Here is a 23,443-nt window from a genome sequence, read left to right on the forward strand (position 1 = left end):
TTAGAAGATTTAATATGAAAAGCACTCTTTAGATTAGGGTTTTACCACTAGTTTGTATCTCTACTTAATTGGTCATTTTAACTCTTCCTTCTCTTTGTTAAAAAAATCCCAGGAAGTCTGTTAGCTCATTTAAAGTGACTTAGCTCAGTTGATAGAGCTTGCCTACCATGAACGATCCCTGCACACACAGCGTAAGTTGGGTGTTGGGGTGAAAGGGTGTGCCCCTGGCACTCAGGCAGTGGAAGCAGAAGAATCAAGAGTTCAGGGTCAGACTCGGCAACATAGTAAGTCTGAAGCCAGTCTGGGATATGTGAAACTCTTAACAAAAATATGATAAAGTTTATACTGGTGTAGCCTCACCCATCTTAAAGGCACAGCTTTCCTACCAAGCACAGCACATGCCTCTAAGTTCCTCCTCACTGACTCATGGAAGGACTTCGGAGCAAAGAAGGGAGTAATGTAACCTGGGACGGAGGCTGACAGCAAGGATCCCAGAAGCCTCTGTCCCTTGAAGTGCCACTGTTAAACCCAGGGCTGGCTAGCCAGCTTGAAATATCTGCTGCCAGTCTAGAAACAGGAAATGGAGACCTGGGCTCCTGAGAAGTGAAGTTTCCAAGTTTGCCTGTGAAAATGCCATATGTTTTTTAAAGAACCACTGGTATATATTTACCTCTCTGAAATCTTCTGTATATTTCTATGTCTCTCTAGAGGGAACTATAAGAAATTTCGTGCTTTCCAGATCATGCAGCATTAGCATGTAGACACATGATGACATTTTTCAATAATTCAGTGATGGCTCTAGAGTCTGTCCTACTGTGTGAAAGGCTGTTGCTTCTATTGAATGTTCACACAATCACAACACTTTTTCAATTCCTGTATTATTTTTGAGTTTTTTTATTTCTGTGTGCATTGTCCACTAAAAATAATGAATTCTTCTCTTACCATGCAAACAGTTTGTATATCTCTAGCACGTCCCTTCAACTCAAATGCTCTTTCATAATTATTAATTATTTATTAATGCAAGCATAAAGAACAAAACAGAACACACAAGCTCATGAAAGCATGGATGGGCTAAGAGGCAGTGAATTTCTTTTCTGAGAAAAGGGCACAGACACAGTGACATCTATTTTGAGTGTTCGGGAGATGTTTGGCTCAAGCCCAAGTTCTTAGTTGTGGTTTGTAGTAGAGGTTGCCATGGAGGCTGTTCTGGAATACATAACACATCCCTGAATCTGATTTAAAAAAATGTGCTGTTTGGTTTCCTTTTTACAAAGTGCATGGAGGTATGTGTCAAGAAATCAGTGAGTAACTAATCCTGAGGGACAGACATATTATTAATCAAGCTAGGTGTTTTATTTAAATTCATTCATAGCCATGCTGTTCACATGCATACATAGCTGAGCAGAGCATAATAATACTTTGTGGGGAAGCCTAAAGACAAAGAAGTACTCCTAGTGTTCACTATTCTTCTGTATAGAGACCATACTTTAGGGAGAAAGAAATGGGTAATACAAGGCTAATTGTGTGGATGATGATTTGGGTTTCTTAAGTGAATTCAACTTACTTTCAAGTTCTGTTAAACTGAAAAACTGGCATAAAGTAATTTTACAAGCCATATGTGTTGAATATATGGCAATATGTTTTCTCTTATCTTCCAACATTTTCATGTAGTATTCCAGAACAAAACTGATTTACTGGTCTCTCAATGGTCTTGAGAATGATAGTAGTCATTTTCATTTCTCTCATACATACACACACACATACACACACACACACACACACACACACACACACACACACACACACACCAAGTAAACAAGAAAAGCCACTGGCAGACAAAGGAGCTATATGAATTTGCGACAATTATCAATTCAAACATTACACAAATTCTTTGCCAGTTACTTGATCATACAACTTCCTTCAGAACCATGCTGGTGGCAACATCTTCCATTCCAAGCTGTGCCCTAGGGAAAGCCCTTTGGGTATAAAGTGGCTTTGGATCTGCAGGTGTTTGGAACTGTCCAGAATCTTTGTATGCTTCTGCTCCCTACTTGTGTCTGATAAATAGAAAGACAGGTCTGGAAAGAAAATGCTACTCCAGTTGAAACATGGTCTTTAAGCATTGGAAATATGAACCACAGCTGGACTTCCTATCGGGGCTCATTTTCATTGAAATGTAATTTTCACATTCATACGTGCATAGAAAATTTGCCATACCAAAGGACATTCATTTGGCAACAAGGACTTTACTGCCACAGGCAAAATTTCTGTAAAGTCAAAGCCATTATGAATAAATGTGTGCTTGGGGGGATTTAATTTAGATGGATAGTTTTTAAACTGGAGGGGAAGAAAAGAAGCCACTTTAAATAAACTAAAGCATGTTTGTACTTATTGATAACATCTTATATGGTCCCTTCAAGCTTAAACTTATGGAGTTCTCCAAAAACCTCAGAATTCGTCTCCTCCTAAACTATAATTCAGGGAAGAAGACACGTACGTTTCTTAAAGAGCAATCATACTTGATGCTGCAGATTTCTGAAGGTGTTAGGGAAGAAATCCCTGTTTCATTCTCATAAAAAGCTCATTGAGTTACAACCCTTCAGAAAGGATGCTAAAGTTAACTCAAGTACATCCTTGTATATTGGCCTTGGTATAACATAAATAAGGGCTTTGGGATAATTTAGGATGTGATGTGGTCAAAGATCGTGGTTCATTTTGTGGTTATGCAAGGAACATCTGTTGAATGAATATACAATTCAAATCTTTAAAGCTATCAACAAATAAACTGAAACTCCTGTGCTTTGCTGTGTATTTTGTTATGGGAGATTCACCAGTGAGTCACATGAAAATGCCTATATTTCATTATGTTTTGTTTGCTATGAACTCATAAAAACTGCTACTAGCTGGAAGGAACTTAGAATTTTAAATTTTCTATGAAGAAAAAGCATCATGAAATCTGTAATTAACAATGTAAAAGGCAGAATTGTAGACGGGGACACATATTGTCTGGCTTTTGTTTTTTCTTCTTGTGTATACTTTGCTGTAGACATTGTGGGAAACTTTGTATCATTTTACACACATTGGAGAACAAGGCAAGACAGAGCTGTGCATTATTCTGTCCTAAGCCTCTCTGTAGATAAGCCAACACATTTCCTATTATTGCTGTCCACAGCATCTCATGTTCTGTTGGGAGTAAAATTGAGATCAGTGCGTTCTTTTACACAGGACTTTTGCTGATCTGATTATTTTGAAGTAGTGGTGGCTTAGAAATGAAAGAGTCCTTCAAAAACAAACAAAACAAACAAGACATAGCATTAGGGAACAAAGTTACACTTGGGTCCTCCATTTCTGTGCTCACTCTTAACATCTCAGTCTAGCATAAAGTACTGTCTAAGGGGATGCATTCACCCAGGATAGGAAGGGATAGCATAAGTCTCTTCAGTCTGAGAAAGAGGTCAGCCATGTCCCCTCTTCTCTGAAAATTCCCAGGGGAGGGAAAGGTTCTCTCTTCCTTCCAAGGAAGAGGTCAAGATTCGATGCCAGAAGTCTTTCTTCCACAAGGAGTGATAAACATATAAAAGGCTATGGGAACTTAGTAAAATAGCTGTCACTTTGTTAATGAATGTTTTCTAAGGCATTTCCTGGGCCACTGGTGTTTATGGAACTTTTAAACAAAACATTTTTGAAGACAGAACCAAGGCTCGCTTCACAAATCATGGCGCTCTACTGGTACCTTGCTTTTCCTCAGAGCACAATTGATGTTCAGGCCTCTGTTACACTTACAAAAGCAAACACGCAACTCTCTCAGCCACACACTCTCTCCCCTGTGCTAACAAAAATTTCTGCATTCTGACTGTGCTCCCTTGCCTGCCTCTGATGAATGCCCTCATGCTTTGAAGTAAGTGTGCGCTTCTACCACAAAACCAAAATTACCCGAGGAAGGCTGCCGGGGATGGTGGATCAGTGATCGGTCTCAGCAGGGTTTGTCTTTGTTGTTATCTTCTGATTTTTGCCATTCCTGCTATTCACTGTCAGGCTCCTTGCCATAATTCTGCCTCTTAATGGGAGGGATTTTGTCCCTGATTCTTTGTTTCCGGGGCTTCTTTTTTCTCTTTCTCTGCCTTCTCTGTAGCAACGGGTGGTCTTTTTCCTATGTTCCTGATTTGAATTCTGTATCTGTTTCATTTTCTTCCTTAGCTTTGCTTCCTCTGAAAATTTCATCTAGTCTCATAGCGTCATTTCTATACTGGATGAGGTCTAGAGGTCAGCCCCATTGCATGGCCTTGGCTAGTTTCCTCACTGACTTGGGCTCTGAAGTGATGTCCTAGGCCTCTAGTGCTTTGGACTCTATAGCCTTCCTTACTAAAATCAACCCTCACTTTGTGTTTCCTCCCTCACCCTAGAGAGCAGACACTAACATCACAGATTGGTTTTGGTTTTGTTTTTAACACACAGGTTTACCACATAGCCTTGTCTGGACTATAATACCTCACTGTGTCAGACAAGCTGGCTTCAAACTCGTGCAGATCTACCTGCCTATGCTTTCCAAGGGCTGGGGTTAAGGGTGTGAACCACCATGCGCTTATCATAGCATTAAAAAAATGTGTTCTCGACACATTTCTCTCTTTATTCCCATGGCCACCACCTTGCAGAAAACTTCATTGTCTCTTGTTAGGTTGGTGACTCACCACTGTTCTTCCTCTGACTTTGTCTGCACCACTTCACCATCTACTACCTGTGTGTCAATTTAAAGGGAAGATGATGGATGGATGGGTGAATGGGTAGGTAGATGAGTGGGTGGGTGGGTGGAGGGAGGTGGATGGATGGGTAGATAGATGGATGGATGGAGGAATGGGTGAGTGGAAGGGTGGGTGAATGGATGGATGGATGGATGGATGGATGGATGGATGGATAGAGGGACAGAAAGATAACCAAAAAGTTTCAATAACTTTTCATTATATGGGCAAGAGCAAAGGCTGTTGAGTTGAATGTCAGGATTTGAGGCTTTGTTAGGACATTTACATGAGTCGGCATATGTGAGATCCTAGTCTTTCTGAGCCTCAGCCTCCTCATCTAAAAGTAGAAGAATCAGTGGCCAGTAAAGCTACTGTATTTCCACCCCTCTCTGTGCCTGCTCCTTTGCTCTGTGCATCTCCCATTCACTTGGGCATCTGTGCTAAAGAGGACTCATTTTGAGAAAAAGGATCTCATTCCATTGTTTCCAAGAAAAAATGCAGCAGCTGGAGAGATGGCTCCTTGGTGAAGAACAACAGCTGTTTTTCCAGAGGGCCCACATTCAGATCCCAGAACCCACATGGTGGCTCACAACCATCTGTAACTCCAGTTCCAGAGGATTTGGTGCTCTCTTCTGGCTTCCATGTACACCATGCACACCTATGGTGTTTAGCCATTCATGCAGACAAACACTCATACATGTAAAACAATGAAAAATAAATCTTCAAAGAAGGAGAGAGTAGCAATAAAAGTAAAACTATTCCTCTTTTTAGCAATCATAAAATACAAGTAAACACTCTATTCAGTCTTTGCACGTGGCTTCGTTTATCGTTCATGATTCAATCTAAGAATCATAAAACAAGCAAGTTGAGTAGCTGGTTAACCTATCTTAGGCAGTTTGACACTACATTACCCCAGTTGCTGACTCTTTCCACTATTTTGAATTTAAGAATCAATGGTAGGTGGGATGCCTCAGTAGGTAAAGCACTTGGTGCCAGACCTGATGACCTACCACATGGCAGAAGAACAGAACTGGTTTCCCCAATTTGTCCTCTCACCTCCACATACACTGTGGTGTAGGGGACAGACAGACAGACCACACACACACACACATACACACATGCGTGCGCGCATGTGCGAGAAAAATGTAAACAAATAATAATTTAAAAAGGACTCCATAGGGTGTCATAATCAGATTTAAGTTGAAAGTAAAATTCAGTGTGAGAGCTTAATGTAATAAGGCTTTCTCTATCCTGCCAGCCAGCTCCCCAAAATGCCATGGAGACTTATTATTAATTATAAAAGCTAGGCCTTAGCTTGGGCTTGTCCCATTAGCTCTTATAACTCAAACTTATAACCCATTTGTATTAATCTACATTTTTTCCATTGTGACTTTTTACCTTTTTTAGTTTTACACCTCCTGTTTCCTTTCTATCTCTGGCTGGTGACTCTGCCCCTTCTTCCCAGAGTTCTCTTTCTCTGCCCAGAAATTCCACCTATTCCTCCTCCTGCCTATCTATTAGCCATTCAGCTCTTTATTAAACCAACTACAGTGATACATCTTTACACAGTGTACAAATGTACCACAACAGCTTAAGATCTTCATCATACTTTTGACCTAGAGTCATGGGGTAATTAAGTCTTTCTGAAATGATCTGTGTCTTTCACTTTAGGTAAGGAGAATGAGCATTTGTCTTTGTACCCAGTCTGTGTTTCCTGGAGGCTGTTGTTAATGTCTTTTCTAGTGCTTTCTTCTAGAGATTGCTACAGTTATTTCTTTCAGAGGAATTGGGCTTTTTCAGAGCATCAGAATTCTGCATCCTATTCTGCTTCATTAATCAGTTTGTTGATTACTTATCATATCAAGCTGCATAATCATGGTAGGGAAGTTGGGAAGAGGTCTTAAAGGCATAGTAACTAAGCATTCACTTATTTCAGTTGATCAAAACAATCCAAAGTAGTACAACTGAGCTCTCAATGGCCACATACAAGTTTGGAATGGTTTTCTGCTCTAAGGACTTTGCATCCATACCAGCAAGTTTGGAATATTAATTTATAGTCCTAAATTTACAACAGAAATAAAGCAGAGTGCCAGGAGGAGGAGTTAGAATCTAGTATATGGAGCTGTTGTTGGTATAGGAAGCATTTAAATGCTGTTTGCTTGACTTTAAACTTATTTAGGGTCTGAAATAGGAATTCATGATGTATATAACATAATGAAGTTTGTTTCACCACAAGGTGAGCCCTCTAATGTACCACAAGTTCCTCTGACGTAATTTAAATCATGTCAGAGATACTTGTACATTTCAGTAATGTCAGTATTATGTTATGGAAGTTCCATAACATGAAACTCAGTATTTCTATATTTTAATAAACATAAACACACACAGAAGATACAAAGGGAGATACCTAAGGATAAAGCACTTGATATGAGTCCATGGTGAATGTTCCCCCTCTTCAGGAAGGTCTACCCTGTCTCTGTCTTCTTTCTCACATAAAGATGTGGGTCTCCATTTCCTTGTCTTCCCATGTGACTTGCCACACACAGGTGGGATTTTTTTTTTAATTTTATTTATTAATTTTTTTCAGAGTAGACAATTCTTAAATCTTGTCTTCCTGGAAATTGTTACTTCTGAGACACTGTTCCCAGCCCTGCTGCCCTGCTGCCCTTTTGTCTCCCATGGAGCTCTGCTGAGAACTTCCTTTTGGCTGGCTTACTCTCTGGTCCATTGTCCTTGCTCAGCTGGACCGTAAATTCTTGTAGGATATCTTTAGTCTTTGATGACCAGTGGTTAGGATGGTACCTAAAAAGTAAATCTCAAAAATTGAGACCCAGTATTGCTCTAGTGTGGCTGTTACAAATGGGTGTATATCCTGACTGACATATATTTATATAAGAATAAGTAGCAGGGTGGCTCAGTATTTCATTTTACATATATGCTTCTTACTGATTGAGATTTCTTTCTAAAGTAACAATCATTTAGGTGTTTCATTAAATGTTGCCTGCTTTATAATCCTTCCTAGCTGTCCCAATTTCTGCTGTCCCGTTAAATGATGATGGACTCATTATCAATACTTAACAGCTATTTGAAATGCTAATTTATGACCCACCCCATTCCATTGGCTTTGGTCACATCTCATTCTTCTTATGATAACTATCTCTCAGTAAAAAGGATAATTCAGAAAAGAATTTTGGATATTTCTGTAATAACAGCTTTGAGTTTGGGATATTTTTTTGTTTCTAATACCCTTTGAGTTTCAAAAAGTCCTCCTTTCAAAAAGGTTTAGTATCCAAAGTTGATACTAAACAACAGCAAAGAGAGATTTTTACTATAACCCCCCTCCCACACACACACATACACACACACACACACACACACACACACACACACACACAACTCATGTGGTGTGTGAGACACAGAAAAATCAGAGAGGAGATGAAGACATATCAAATGCTGGAAGACAATGGGATGCTAAGTAAAGCCCATATTCTGCTACTTCCTGCCTGTTGGATTCATTGGAGACAGAACTGGAAACACAGACCGGAGTGATCTAATCTAACATCAGAGGAAACTGTGAACCACTTTCTGTATAGAGGACATGGAGACTACAAACCTCAAATCATATTTTAATGCTTTTGTGGTGCAAAATGATGAGAAATGAACATCTTAGCAGTCATGTACAGATTGCCCTCCAGGTTACCCCCATGCCCTATGTGCAGCCCTGAGGGGAACAGGAGAAGGGAGAGATAAAATTGCAGGAGTCCAGACATCAGGACCAAAAGGGTTGGACCCAGGTCTGTCGGGTGAATTCCAGAAATACCATGTGTTCCAAGGATGAATACTTTGGCACCCTCCCCTTCTGGGGATGTAGAAAGAGCACTCTATGTTCCTGATACCAGACGATGCTCACTTAAAGGAATTCCTAGATTGAGTTTCAGCCTGTGGTAGAGAAAAGAATAAGAACATTATATTTTATATATTTTGTTTTGTAGAACCAATATTCATTCTTCGGCATGTCAATATTTCAACTTAAACACATTACTTTTAGCGATCTGTATTATATAGAAAATTAGAGTGTTGAAATAACAGCTTACCGTTCTCTCTATAGTGCAAAGTGTGCTTGTTTTTCTTAGGCACTAAAGGGATTTCAAGGCTTAAAAGACCAGATGTAAGATTCTGTATGATGAGGTCCTAGTGAGATGAAGGGATTAAAGACTGATCCCATAGGAGAACCTTCGTTTTAGACAACTCGGAGGAGATTCAGGCTTTCCTTTCCATTTTATCAAAAGTATGAAACCCCAAGACATCAAGGCCTTACTGGAGTTATCTTAAGGAACACACACGAAAGCTAAAGTTTCAGCAAGTTGTTCTGTAGGATTGTTGCCTTAAGACATGAGTCTGCCCTGCAACTCAACAGCAGGCTATTTATTATTTAGAAAGGGATTTCTAAATAAGTCTGGTCCCATGAAACCAGGCAGCAGACAGGTGGGGTTAGGACTAGGACTGGTTTTGTTATTGTTGTTGTTGTTGTGGAGGTGGTGGTGATTTGTTTGCTTTTTTACTCTATGTGAGAGTTATACATGGGTTCATCAACAACTGGACATTGGAAACTAGACAAGAACTAAATCTGACAGAAGCAGAACTTCAATTTATAATATAATGGAAAGATAACCCTACAGAGCTTGGGGTTAAATCTGAATTCGTAGTGAAGCCAAATAGGAAAGCCAAGTGTGCTGCCAGCATACCATATTCTGTCCTTGTGGTGTCTGTGGCACACCACCAGAGTCCTTAGGTGGGCAGTGAGGGCCAGTTATTCTGTTGCATTCTCATGGGAACTAGTGCCCACTCTGAGAGGTAGTGCTAGGGGTACCTAAGAATTCCCTTGAGAAAGCCAGTTCCACCACCAGTATGTTTTCTCCTCAAAGCCACCATACTTGTGCATGCCCCACTTTTATACCCAGCTAAGAATGTTTATTTACTCAGCACCTGTGCTTCTCTGGCTTGTTTTCAAAAGTCCTAGTTTTACATATCCTTGTCCACTGTCCTCAGTATAAGTGTGTGTATTAGGTTTTATTTTTTTTTAGTAGATATGAAAGTAAACCAAACATCTTAAAATGAAGATTCCCCTGCCCTTTCTTGACATGTCTGGTCCAGCTAATCTGGAGGGGACTCTAGGCTGTACACCTTAGCAAAGGCTTCAGGTAATTTTGCTGCAGGCAGCACACAGACATCACTGTGAGAAACCCTGCTTTAAGTCCACCAAATGCCTTGGGAAATGTGATAATTCACTGGCCACCTTGCCCCTCTTAGAAAGCCTCTTGTTCCTTATGAGACAGCATAAATCACTATAATGCCCTATATCTTGACTTAGTGGAGAGTGAAAATGGTTTCTGTAAGTATACCCTGTGTCAAAACATTGAGCATTTTAGGATGTGAGTCAGAATCCAAGATCATTTATGTTGCGGCCAACTCTAGTTTTAGTATATCTACAATTTTAAAGGCAATTTATTTTTATTGTGTTTTAGACATGGCCAGAGATATGAAAATGGTTTCAATTTGTACCTAAAATGCAAAATTTTATTGTGTTGCTCTTCCCAAAATGAAATATCTCTCCAGTTTATGAGAGAACTGTCCTTCCAACTGCAGACATAAAAATGGCTGCAGGCTGCAGCGACAAGCTAAAAAGGAGTGTTGGCTATTCGCAGTGTGTCTGTTAGGACTGGAAGCTGGGCAGCGAGCAGCCGTCACATATGGGAAAGATTTACGTTGCCTGAGTGGGCTCCAGTTTGATGTAGTGTAAATGGTATTTTCAAGTGCTCCAGTTTCCCAGATTTTCCATGGCTACAGTATATGCTCTTGTCTCTACTGAGAAATATGTTAGTCTAGGGAATATTGAATAAGCATTCTTCCAGGCACTCTAGTGATAGCTTTTTATTTTGAGCCAAGTCTAGTGTGGCTGTTTCACATATGATTTTGCTCTTTCTCAACTGTGATGGAAAAAACGAAAATTTAAAATAACTAAAGAAAGCATTTAACCATGAATCAGTTAGCATTTATTGTCATTAAAGACTGTAAGGGACTAGGACCAGGCTTTATGCAGCACACTGAGAACCCAGTGCTGGTTAAAAAACAAACAAACAAACAAAAAAACCCTGATGTATGCTCGGCCTCTGTTATGGTAGAGAAATAAGGAGTCAGAGGAAGGAAGCCCATGACATAATGTGTGAGGCCAGTTGTCTCAAGTAAGTAGGGTTAGAACCAAAAGTCTCTATTTGGTGTCCAGTAGGTTTCCATCAGGATGGTCTGCCCATCACTGTGTTCATTGTTAAAGATTCTGGGGCTCTAATGTTTAGATAGAGCTGAAGTCTCATCTAAGGCATCTAGAAGGAATCATGGTTATAATATGTTGGCATCTCGGACTGCAGAGATGGCTCAGCCTTTAAGGGCACTGGCTGGTTCTAGAGAGGTCCTTGTGCTTGATTTCCAGCACCCTGGCCAGAAGACTCACAACCACCTGTAACTCCATTTCCGGGAGATCCAGTCTTCTGGCCTCCATGAGCACTGTGTTCACATGTGCAAATCTACATACAAACACACATATGTACACATAGTTAAAAATAAGCATTTTTTAAAAAGAAAATAAAATATTGGCATCTAATAAATAACTAGGATTTAGGACATGATCTCAGATAAGAAGCTATATGCATTTTGAATAGTATGGTAGATTTGAATTGTTTTCACCATATATTTCCAGCTTTCACCACTTTGGGACACAGAAGTGTGGTGGTATTCTAATTGTACTGAAATGTGATTTTGATTGTATGTTAATAAATAAAGTTGCCCGGGGGTCAGAGCTATTAGAGCCATAGACAGAGTGTGGCAGTGGTGGCACATGCCTATAATCCCATAGATCTCTGTGTGTTCAGGGATACAGCCAGCATTGGAGACATATGCCTTTAAGACCTAGGGGGCTGTACATTCAGACAGTGACGAGGCAGTCACGTGTTTGGGTTTACAACCAATGAGAAGGCAGAATGACTGGAAAATCGACTTACACACAGGAAATAGCTCTCTTTCAGGAAGCTGGGACAGCAGGAGGAAGAGTGAGATTTTAGCTCTGAGCTCTGACCTCTCGGCTTTCTCTTTTACATTGTTTCTGTGTTTCTTATTTAATAAGACGGTTGGTTACATCTACACAGAAGACCACTACATATCCTCTTCTTTGAAGTTATTTGTTTCAGCAAAACTGAACAGAAGTGTTACATCCAACCCACAGGCAGGAGTTTATATGTGTTTGTTCAGGTCATTACATACCCTTCCCCATGCTCTATGACTCTAGGAGCCCATAGTAGGGCCTATGAGTCCCTGTAATCAAATAAGGTCCCTGTTGATCTATACTGCACAAGTGAAATTTCAGAAACAAAGTATTTTATAGAGTTGTTCCTCAGTGTGGTATATTTGAGCTCACCTTGACTACCACAGAGGTCAATACTGAAGCAAACAAACAAGAAACTCAACATTGTATAGAAAATGGGTTATGACACTCATTCTTGATTCTCCACTTGATTGGAGTAAAAACTGTCTGTTGATAGACCAGTACAGCACTGGTCTAGGTGTGCCTGTAGATGAGTAACTAGGGAGGATTAACTGAGTGGGAAAAACTGACCCTAAATGCTGATGTCTCTATCTCAGAGGCTGGGCACCAGATGAGTTAAACACAGGAACCGAGAGAGCCATGTAGGAAGTGCATTCTCCTTCTCTTCTTCGTTTGCTGTTGTGTAAGATGTGCTGCCATGCCCATCCCTTCATGCTGACTGACCCCTCTGAAGCTGCCCACATTAGTCCCTCCTCTGTTGTTTCCCTTGGGCATGTGCCTAGAGCGATGCTGAAGCTTGACTAACACACGTCATGGTGGAGAGTGCCGCCAGTGTACAGTGTAGGTCGTGGAGCTCTAAGTGGAGCTCAGGAGACAGTCGAATGGAAATGACTGCACATGTGAGCTCACAGTGGGGCTGGGCTTGGCTGACAAGGGGCTGTAAAGGATACTGAAGATTACATGTTTATTTATGTATAGTGGCTCAGAGGTTAAGAACGCCGGCTGTGCTTCCAGAGTTCCCAGGTTCAATTCCTAGTACCCACAGCTATGGTGGTTATATGGACATACTTTAAACAAAATTCCATATATATATGGAATATATACATATAAAATATATATTATATATATAATAAGCACCACAAAACTCTTAATAATGACATTATAAATGAAAATAGAATAAATGAGACAGGCAGTGGTGGCACACACCTTTAATCCCAGCATTTAAGAGGCAGAGGCAGGTGATCTCTGTGAATTTGAAACCAGCCTGGTCTATGGAATGAGTTCCAGGACAGTCAGGACATGAGAAATCCTATCTTGAAAATAACCTTAAAAAAAGTAAAAAAGCAACAGTCTGGTGTTGGCACACACCTTTAATCCCAGCACTTGGAAGGCAGAGCCAGGTGGATCTCTGTGAGTTCGAGGCCAGCCTGGTCTACAGAGTGAGTTCCAGGAAAGGCACAAAGCTACACAGAGAAACCCTGTTCTCGAAAAAATCAAAAAAAAAAAAAAAAAAGAAAGAAAAAAATAGAATAAACGAGGTGAACATTTTGCTGCTTCTAATAGCAACTAAAACATTGTTTTCAATCATCTTCAAATCATTTTAAAATAAAAATACAAACATGGAAAGAGTTAACATCATATGCTGATAAAAATGAAAGTTCTGACACTTTTATAAACCGCTGATACTTTTAAAACATGGCTATCAGGCTCAGAGCTCAGAATCTGGTCCTGAGGGAGCATCCTTAAATGGATGACATGAAAAAAAAAAAAAATGGAGGCTCATAACAGCACCTGTGTGAAGCCAAGCTGCGTATTCACCTACTGACTGCTTTAGAGGAGCCCGGGAACTGGAGTTTGTTTTTCTATCCAGTGAAGTCTTAAAGTCTGTAACAAATGTTCTGGTTCATAATTTATTGCAATATCTTTTAAAACTCTCAACCCCAAATTCTAAATGTCTTATTCTAATTTTACAAAGTCTGTCTAACTAAACCTTCAAAACTGCTTTCCTGGGCCCCAGCCCCAGCCCTGCCTCTCCTCTCCCTGTCTTCCTGGCTCTCTGCTTGCTCTGCTCACTAACAGGTTCTGTCAATCAAAAGCAGAAAAGGGGTGGGCGAAGTCTGAATGATTTTAAAACAAAAAGAGCCAAGAGTCAAAGGTACCATGACCTAAATTAATCAAGGAGGGGAATGAGGAGCATGTCTCCATGTCCATTTTCTCTTTCAGGTTTCACAAGTCAGGAGTCTCACCTGGACTTCTCTTCATTAATACCTTCTCTCAGCTTCTGTAAAATAAGCTGCCTTTAAGCATTTCATTTTTAACTGAAATACAATAATTGTAACATTGTAAGAATATAGTGTTATCTTTTTTTTTTTTTTTTTTTTTTTTTTTTGGTTTTTCGAGACAGGGTTTCTCTGTGTAGCTTTGCACCTTTCCTGGAACTCACTTGGTAGCCCAGGCTGGCCTCGAACTTACAGAGATCCGCCTGGCTCTGCCTCCCGAGTGCTGGGATTAAAGGCGTGTGCCACCACTGCCCGGCTTAGTGTTATCTTTTAATATATCTGTGCATTGTGCAATGATCAAATCAGGGCATTGACCATAAATGTAATTTCAAATATTTAATTCCTTGTGATAAGAACATTAGAATTATTCTCTTCAGCTACTTTAGAAGGCAAATGTTGGCTATAGTCCCTCTGCTATGCAATAAAAACCTCTTTACAAAACACAGTACCATGATTTCCCCCATGAATGTATCTAAAACAAATGAAAGCATTAGCCATCTTATCAGGTATAGCTCTCTCTGAGCCACACAACTTTCTTGAGAGATTTTGAGGCAATTTTTAGGCATTGTCTCCCAATGCATCTCATTCAGGGAACACTTCTGGCTTCCTCCCGACAAACTGTCATGGTTTAGCTTTATTTTCATAGCGAATGCCTAATCCCAAAGATGGAGCTCCTATCTGTAAATTTTGGGAACATCTGGTTGCTTTATTGCAATAATACATGTTGAAGTTCTGTCTGCCTCCATTGTTATGCATTATCAAATTGTACCTATCAACTAATATTTGAAGTCTTTTTTTATTAGTTAGGCTCAAAAATATCATTGTATACAGGAAATGTATTATTTCTGGTATTGAAGAAATTATTTTTGACATAGAGGCATGTTTTCCCTGGAATCATAAATTAAGACAGTTACATAAACAGAGTTGTCATGGACAAAAGAATCAGAGATGGATCCCACTTATACAAAACCAACAATTTTTAAAGGATGAACTGTTATTGCTAGCGGAGGTCAGACATGTCACAGCAGCTGCCATCTACTCCCTTCTTCTTATGGGAACACAAAGTAGTATGGGGTTTACTCAGATAAATTTGCCCAAATAGTAAGTCTAAATCACATATTTGAGTCTGAAATATCTCTTTTAAATGTGCTTTTCAAGAAAACGCCAATAATAGTTTGACTTGAACATTTATGCTGAGCCATGATGAGGAATCCTTATGAAACACAGCTGAATTTGTCTTGTGTCTCGAGATTTTTCTAAGGTATTTTCTTAGAGATACATGCTTTGATTTCTAGCCATGGTTTTAAAATATTTTGATGAGGTTACTAGGCTCTCAAAACACAGACAGAAGAATAAAAATAGAGTTAGTGGAAATTTTAAACCTTATTTCCCACAGAATATTCAAAGGGCAAGATAATATAACTGCTCAGTTATTTTTATTGATGGCACCTGACAAATTCTTGGACCTCATTTTATTTTCAAACAAGACTTTAAAGCTTTAAAATGATGACCCTTAGTTTGTGCATTCTTTTTTTTCTATCTCAAATGATATATGTCAGGGAGTAAGATTAGGGTTATGTATTCTTTCAAAAAAGAAAAACAGAATGCCCTGTGTATACTTCCAAAAGAAATAAGACTATTTCTGTAGCTGCAAGTTTTCTCTGGGTCCCACCAAGCCCCTGCAGTCCTGTGGCCCACTTAAAAATAATCACTCAGAAGCTTATATTAATTAAAACTGCTCGGCCATTAGCCCGGGCCTACCACTGACTAGCTCTTACATTTAAACTCAGCCCATTTCTGTTCATCTATATGTTGCCACGCGTCCCATGGCTGACAGTGGGCTGGCATCTACTGACTCAGCCTTCCACTTCCCAGAATTCTTCTTCTCTGTTTATCCCACCTATACTTCCTGCCTGGCAACTGGCCAATCAGCATTTTATTTATCAACCAACCAAAGCAACACATTCACAACATACAGAGCAACATCACCCATCATATCTCAGAAGCAAATTGTAGAGGCTTTCATCTAGAAGAAAACGGCACGACTCTTTTATGAAGAAGTTACTGTACGTATCATCATACATCTCTTGCCATTTTCTTCAGGAGACAGCATTCTTCATGCTCCAGGGAAAAGTCATGCCCAGGAGCCAAATCAGGCCGTCTAATAATGACAACAACAGAGAGAGGGCCTAAAACTATTCATTTTGCAACTTGAAAAAAGAAATCCTTTGTATCTGCTTTTAGTGACAGAAGTGTCTGTGTGCTATTTTGCTTTTCTGTTGTGTAAAGAGTTGTGTGAGATGGTGGGGTAAATTTTTTACAATACAGTTCACATCTATATGGGATTAGCTGAATTCTACAGAAATAACAAAGCAATGGAGTGAAAATAAATGGTACACACTATGGAAGATTATTTTCTGATGTATTAATCACTCTTTCTTATAACTAGTGCTATAATGAATAAAGTCCACAGGAAAAAAATGTATCCACTAAAATATAATTCTAGTGTATTATGCTTTTGAAATATGATGTTATCTTCAAAATACTAACTCAAGAGTATGTAGGAAAAATTAATTATGTGATCTTTCTCCTTCTTCCTCTTCATCATCATCATCATCGTTGTCGTGTGTGATGTATGGGGGTAGGGCCCTGCCACTGTTCATGTGTGGGGGTCAGAGGACAATATCTTAGAGTTTGTTCTCTCCTTCTGCCTTTATCCAGATTCCAGGAGTTGAACACAGGTCATCAGGCTTGTGCAACAAGAGCTTTTACCCAGTGAGCCACCTCACGGGCCTGAAGTATATGATCTTTTAGATAAATCACACTGAGCTTGAATCCCTGTGGCCCTCGCTGAATATTATGTTCTATGAGTGACAAAAAATCTGCCCACATGAGCCTTACAGGTTATTCATCAATAATAGCTAGAGGACTACAGTGTCGTGTAGAGATGAGGCTGAACCATTCGAAGATTCTTTTCCAGGCTGGTGATAGTGCCGGCTGCCAGTCATTCCCAAAAAGTACACAGATGGCGCTTACTTCTTGCTGACATTTCCTTCTATTGTGCATCACAATGCTGTACTCATTCATGTTTTTTAAAGATTTAGTTCATTTTTATTTATTTCATTTGTGTGTGTGTGCAGTACGTGCATGTGCATATGTGCGTGCGTGCGTGCGTGCGTGCGTGCGTGTGTGTGTGTGTGTGTGTGTGTGTGTATGTGTATGCCCACAAAGGCCAGCAGAGGGTGTCAGATCCCCCTCATGCTAGAGGTACAGGTGGTCATGAGCTACCCTGATGTGGGTGAGGAGAGCCAAACTCAAGTGCTTCTAACCACTGAGCCATCTCTCCAGCCTCGTTCTTTAATATTTTTGAAGTTGGTGTCTGCCTCAGAATTGATGTGTATGGGAATATGTAAATTTACACAAAGCTCACATAAAGGGGTCAACCTTGGTTCAGAAGCAAGAAAGTACAAAAAATAAGAAATTCTGTCTTGGCTGTCTTTCCTACCCTCCTCTTACCCAAAGGAGGTTATTGACTGTAGACATGAAAGAATTTACAGTTAAAGCCAGAAGCCTAAGTGCGCAGTATGTATGCCTTGGCTCCATTGTTTCTTCATCAGAGAGAAGTAACACTTCTGGGTCTATGCTGCTATATAGTTTAATGACATCACACAGGAAATGTTTCAGGTGTGTGTGTCAGTGTACACAATGGTAATTGTGTCTTTTTCCATTGTTCTGGGTTCCCACAAGATATAGGTGATTCTCCCGTTTGATTTATTTATTTTAGTTTTTCACCAGCCTTCATATAACTTGCAGCTAATCTTCATTACATTAAGTAAACCTCAAACAAAAACAAGTACCAAGATCCTTTTCCCATGTGTACTGACATGAAATTCAGTCAGAACAGTCTCTTCCGTCAGGAGGAGCTGTGTGGTTCTTCCGTTTCCAGAAGGTGAAGTTTTAGAAACTCAAAATTTGTTTTAAATATCATATTAAAGCCTTTGTGTGTGAGCAGAGGGTGTATGTGTGTATTTATGTGTGTAGATATGGATGTATTTGTGTGTATGTATGTGTGTGTGCGTGTGCACGTGCGTGCGTGCGTGCGTGCGTGCGTGCGTGCGTGCGTGTGTGTGTGTGTGTGTGTGTGTGTGTATGTGTGTACTGGCAAAGACAGAGACAGAGGCAGTATCACAAGAAAGTCTAGAGAGAAGTATGCAGTTTTCTGCTCCCTAACTCATAGTCCTTCTGCCTGGGACTCCCAAGTGCAGGGGTTCCAGGCCAGTGCCACCATTTGTGGCTCAAGCTATTTCCTAAGGTATCATTTTCAGCAGCAGCAGCATCAGATCTCTGTTATCATCCAACCCTACACCACCCCAGACTCCACCGGAAGACCTATGGTCCAAAGTATTTGGGATTTCTCAGACCTATCCAGCCTTGAGACATCAGGAGAGAACAATAATCGTGTTTTCAACTCTTGATCATATCATCGTTTTGCTTCTCTTCTAGCAATTATAGACCTTGTTTGAGCTGAGACCCCAAAGTGGGCCGCCGCCTCCTCCCTCCATGCTCTGCTGACAGAGGGGTTCGTGTCCAGGCCTCTCTTGTCTGCATCACAGTCATAATGTTCTATTAGGAAGACCACAGATCGAAGGTGACAACAAACTGTTCTGCTTGTTTGGGTTTTGGTCAATATCCTTTGTATGTTGAAATATGTATTGACCTAAATTTAGTGCCAGCTTCTACCTAGAGTGTTTCTGCTTCCTGCCCTCTGGTTGGTGAATAACAGTGACCATATTCCCATGTCCAAATTGGTATGGTCTTTCTTGGTTTTTGACAGACAGAGTCTGAAAAAAGACTGCTTATTTAAATGTCACTTTTTCTCTTAGAGTATCTTTTACTGACCATCAGACTGTTATTTTTGCTTTTTATAATTGCACAATCATCTTTATTTCTAGACTAGGAGAGATCATTTCAGTTTAGCACAGTGGGAGGAAAGCAACTGACTTCTATAAACACATAAAATAATAACAAAAACATAACGTTCAAGCTAAAAATAACTGTGGTCTTTTTTTTTTTTTCTTAAAAGCATTCAGCTTAGTGTATTTATATTTAACAATGAATCTTCGTCTTTTCACACAAGCCCATCTTGGATAGTTTCCAGATCAATATAAAGGCATTAACTGCTTAATGCTGACTTAATGACATTGATTCACTATTGGAGAATGATTACCGTTAACTCCCTGAGAAAAAGGCTTTTCCCTGGATATGGTGAGGCATTCTGCAAGAAGCATGCTCCTTAAGAGACAGTCTTAAATCAAACATGTAAATTTTACTCATAATTTATATATGCTTATATATGTATATATTGAGAGAGAACAAATTTGAAGTTAAAACTCTATTATTCTTGCGCAAGTAAGAATTTGAATGTGTGCCAGAGTTGGAATATATCACATCTATTTTTCACAGTTGTGAGCATGTTCACGTGTGTTTGCACGAGGAAGCTACAGGACAACCTCCAGTGCCATTCTACAGGCGCGACCCACTGTTTCTGACACAAGGACTCTTCCTTGGTCTGGACTTGGAAAGCTAGGCTGGCCAGCCAGCACGCCCCAAGGATTTCCTGTCTCCAACTGTGTGGTGCTGGGATTACAGGTCACCATGCCTGGCTTTTTATGTGGGTTCTGTGGGGGTGAAACTCGGGTTTTCATGCCTGGAAGGAAAGAACGTTATCATCTAGACTATTTCTACAGCCTTCAGACCTATTTTTAAATATAATTTATGGGCTTTTTGAAGGCAATATTTACTGTATCCTAGTCTACCTACTAGTTTTATGGGTTCAGTTTTTCAGGACTTCTTCAGTTCTAAAAATATAAGTGTAGCTAATGTTGGCAAAACAGTGGCATTTATTAGGCTATAAAAAGGAGATGTCCTTGGGAATCTCAGGCTTTAGGCTCGCAATTTCACCCTGGGTCCAATCAGAAGAGAAACCAACTTGAACAGGGAAAGTTTAATATAAAGGATCATTACCTATAACAAAGGACTAGAGAATTGAGGGGTAGACAATGAGAAAAAAGAACAGCAGGATAGCAGATGTGAGGAGACCGCTTCTGCTGCCGTGAACCTAGCACCCGGATGAGAACCCATTCTTTAGGCTGAATTCTATGCTTCACTGAGAAGGTGTGCCTTGGCTTACTAGATATCCCAGAAGTCACTAGGGCTGTCCCTATGGAACTTTCTGGAAAGCCTTCCTCTGGATCTCACTGAAATGAGCCTTCTAGAGTGCTGGGAGTGTTCATGGGTGGTGTGCTCAGGTGTGCAGGGGCAGGAGTGTGAAAGAGCTGCTAGGGCCTGAGTCCTCTGGCCATTGCTCACAGCAAAGGTTTAAAGAAGAAGCTGGGTGATCTGTAGGGCCCTAAAGAAGGCTTAGGAGAGGTGTGTGTGTGTGTGTGTGTGTGTGTGTGTGTGTGTGTGTGTATGCATGTCTGTGTGTAGTGCATGCACATATCTGTGTGTGGTATGTATGCACATGTGTTGATGAAAGTTTCTGTCCCACAAGCTGCTCCCAAGTAACCACACAGAAGCCTAGTATTAATTATAAATGCTCTGCCAATAGCTCAGGCTTGTTACTAGCTAACTCTCACTTTTAAATTAACCCAGATTTTAACTATGCTTTGCCATGTAGCTTGGTACCTTTTCTCAGCATGGCATGCCCACTTTGCTTCTTTCTGTGTCTGCTTTTGACTCCTCCAACTCCATCTTTCTTCCTCACTGTTGTCTCAGTTTGGCTCTCTCAACTAACCTCATTCTATTCAGCTATTGGCTAGTTAGCTTCTTTCTTAAAGCAATCATGTTGACATATATTCACACAACATAAAAGAATATTCCATATTTCCCCTTTTATCTAATTAAAAAGGATGGTATTAACGTTAACAGTAAAATTATATACAAAAAACAGTTATCAAGTAAGAATTATAGTTATAATATCCAGTCCATTTGATTTTTGGCAAAATTAGAGAAAATATTGTATTATCTATTTTATCTTTGTGAATCTAAAGTTTTATACCTAATTTACCTTTTATCATAACTAAGGAAAACTTTAAGTCTAATTATTTGGTCTTTAACTCCAATAAAGACCCCAGAAGGGTGGAATGTTATCTAATGACAGGGACATCTGGTTGCCTGGACAGTCACCCAAAGCTCTTGTGTAATGTTGGGGCATCCAGCTTTAGCCTAAGGCCTAGTATATCTGACAGACATTTTTGAGAAGAGGGAATCTCAAAGGACTGTCCTACTTTGTCTTGACAAAGTTTGGCAGTTGCTATCTTTTGCATCCTACTGGTCCAGTTTGGATAGTATACTGTCAGCAACTGAGGTAAGGGCAGTTTATTGCCCAGTGGCTAACTTTTGTCACAGAGAAATCAAACTCTGTATGGAGTTTCTTTGATGTCCATCATTTTCTTTTGCAATAGATTGTTGCTGCCAGGAGCAGACATGTCTCACAGTTATGAAAAGCCCAATGTGGAATATTCTTTTACACAGTATGATTGTATGTTTCTGTGGTTGGCTTAATAAAGAAGCCAACGGTCCAAATAGCTGAACAGGATAAGGTTAGGTGGGAGAGCCAAACTGAGACAGCGGTGAGGAAAAAGAGTGGAGTCTGCAGTCTCAAGCATACAGAGAGAGAAGCATGATGGGCATGCCATACTGAGAAAAGGTACTAAGCCATGTGGTAAAGCTCAGATAAAGAATCTGGGTTAATTTAAATGTAAGAGTTAGCTAATAACAAGCCTGAGCTATTGGCAGAGCATTTATGATTAATATTAAGCCTCTGTGTGATTACTTAGGAACAGCTTGTGGAACAGAAACTTCTGTCAACAAATGGTGCCCAACATGGGATGCCAGGTGATGCATTTATCTAATTATTCTTTATCAATAAAAAAAATGGTAGTCAGATATTAGGGTAAAAACCTGAATGATCAGAAAAGCAGAGAAGCTACTAGCCACATACTTTCTTTTCCATTCCTCAGTCCAAAAGGGCTAAGATCCTCTTTAAGCCCCATCTTACTTTCTCAGTCCTCCAAAACTTCTATGGTTAATTATGTTCAGCTAGTGCCTAGCTCCGCCCTCTGATTCAAAACAAATTTTATTGTCAGAATGCAATCAAGATGTCACACAACACACATGTCTGTGTGCAGTGTGTCTGTATGTCTGTGTACAGTGTCCATGTGTGAATGTCGGTGTGCTCTGAGTGTTTGTATGTGTGTTTTCTATGTGTTTGTGCAATATGTGTGTGTGTGTGCATGTCTGTGTACTGTGTGTGTGTGTCTGTCTACTGTGTATGGGTGCATGTCTGTGTCTGTATGTGTATGTGCATGTCTGTGTGCTATGTGGATGTCTGTGTGCTATGTGTGTCTGTGTTCTGTGTGTGTGCATATCTGTGTACAGTGTTCTTGTCTACTGCAGTGTGAGGGAGAACTGACCATTAAAGAAAGTGCAAGTGCTGGAGGCATCTGCAGAGCCAGCACAAAGGACTCAATGAAAAGATGACCTTTTCTTCTGTGATGTCTCTCTTAAGGACTCTAGTGACAGTGGTTAGTATAATGTCAGCAGACAGAGGATATTTTTTTAAAGGAACCATACCTCTTTTCACAGAGAGTACACAAAGGGTTGACTTAGAGGAAAGGTAGCCAGATTCAAGTCTTCAATTTGCTCTCCCATCTCTCAATGTTTGCTCTGCACTGGCTTCATCTGAGGCTGGCTAGCTCCATATTTTATTAGAATGAATTCAGACATAGAGAGAATTGAATTGTTCTTTTTGCCACTACTACAAAAAACCCAACAATTAAGTTTGGGAGGTGTTTCCTTTGCTGGCTCTATATCACATGCCACCTTTAAATCAAACTATGTGGCCAGGATGGGGATTCTTATTGTTTTTTTTTCCCCATATTACACATCCACATCCCTATTCTTATCAGTGTGTTAAACTTAAGGAAGATGGGTTGTCGCTGAATAGGCCAAAGCCACATGGAATGAACACAACTACAGAATTTAAAATGCTCCAAAATTGTACCTTACATTTGCTTGAACTTAATTCTTTAAGTAATTTCTATAAAGTTTCAGGTCTTAAAAGTTAAAGATTATCTCATTTAATCAAATCCAGGAAATTTACTACCTAAAAAAAAAAAAAAAAAAAAAAAAAAAAAAAAAAAAAAAAACACCTACTATCAGCATTTGATTGGAACCCAGGGTGCCTGCTGAAATAAAACCAAAAACGTTATACAATGTCATTTTTATCAAAGGGGAATACCCTACTTGCTACATTGATATCTGTTTTC

The 23,443-nt window shown here is 39.9% G+C and overlaps 1 protein-coding gene across 3 annotated transcripts in view; it reads left to right on the forward strand.

Moving 5' to 3' along the window:
- Positions 1–23,443, forward strand: part of Arhgap24 (Rho GTPase activating protein 24) — a 408,858-nt gene that overhangs the window by 234,163 nt on the left and 151,252 nt on the right. The window lies entirely within an intron of this gene.

This window comes from Peromyscus leucopus, chromosome 10 (assembly GCF_004664715.2).
Source record: "Peromyscus leucopus breed LL Stock chromosome 10, UCI_PerLeu_2.1, whole genome shotgun sequence".
Taxonomy (NCBI): Eukaryota; Metazoa; Chordata; class Mammalia; order Rodentia; family Cricetidae; genus Peromyscus; species Peromyscus leucopus.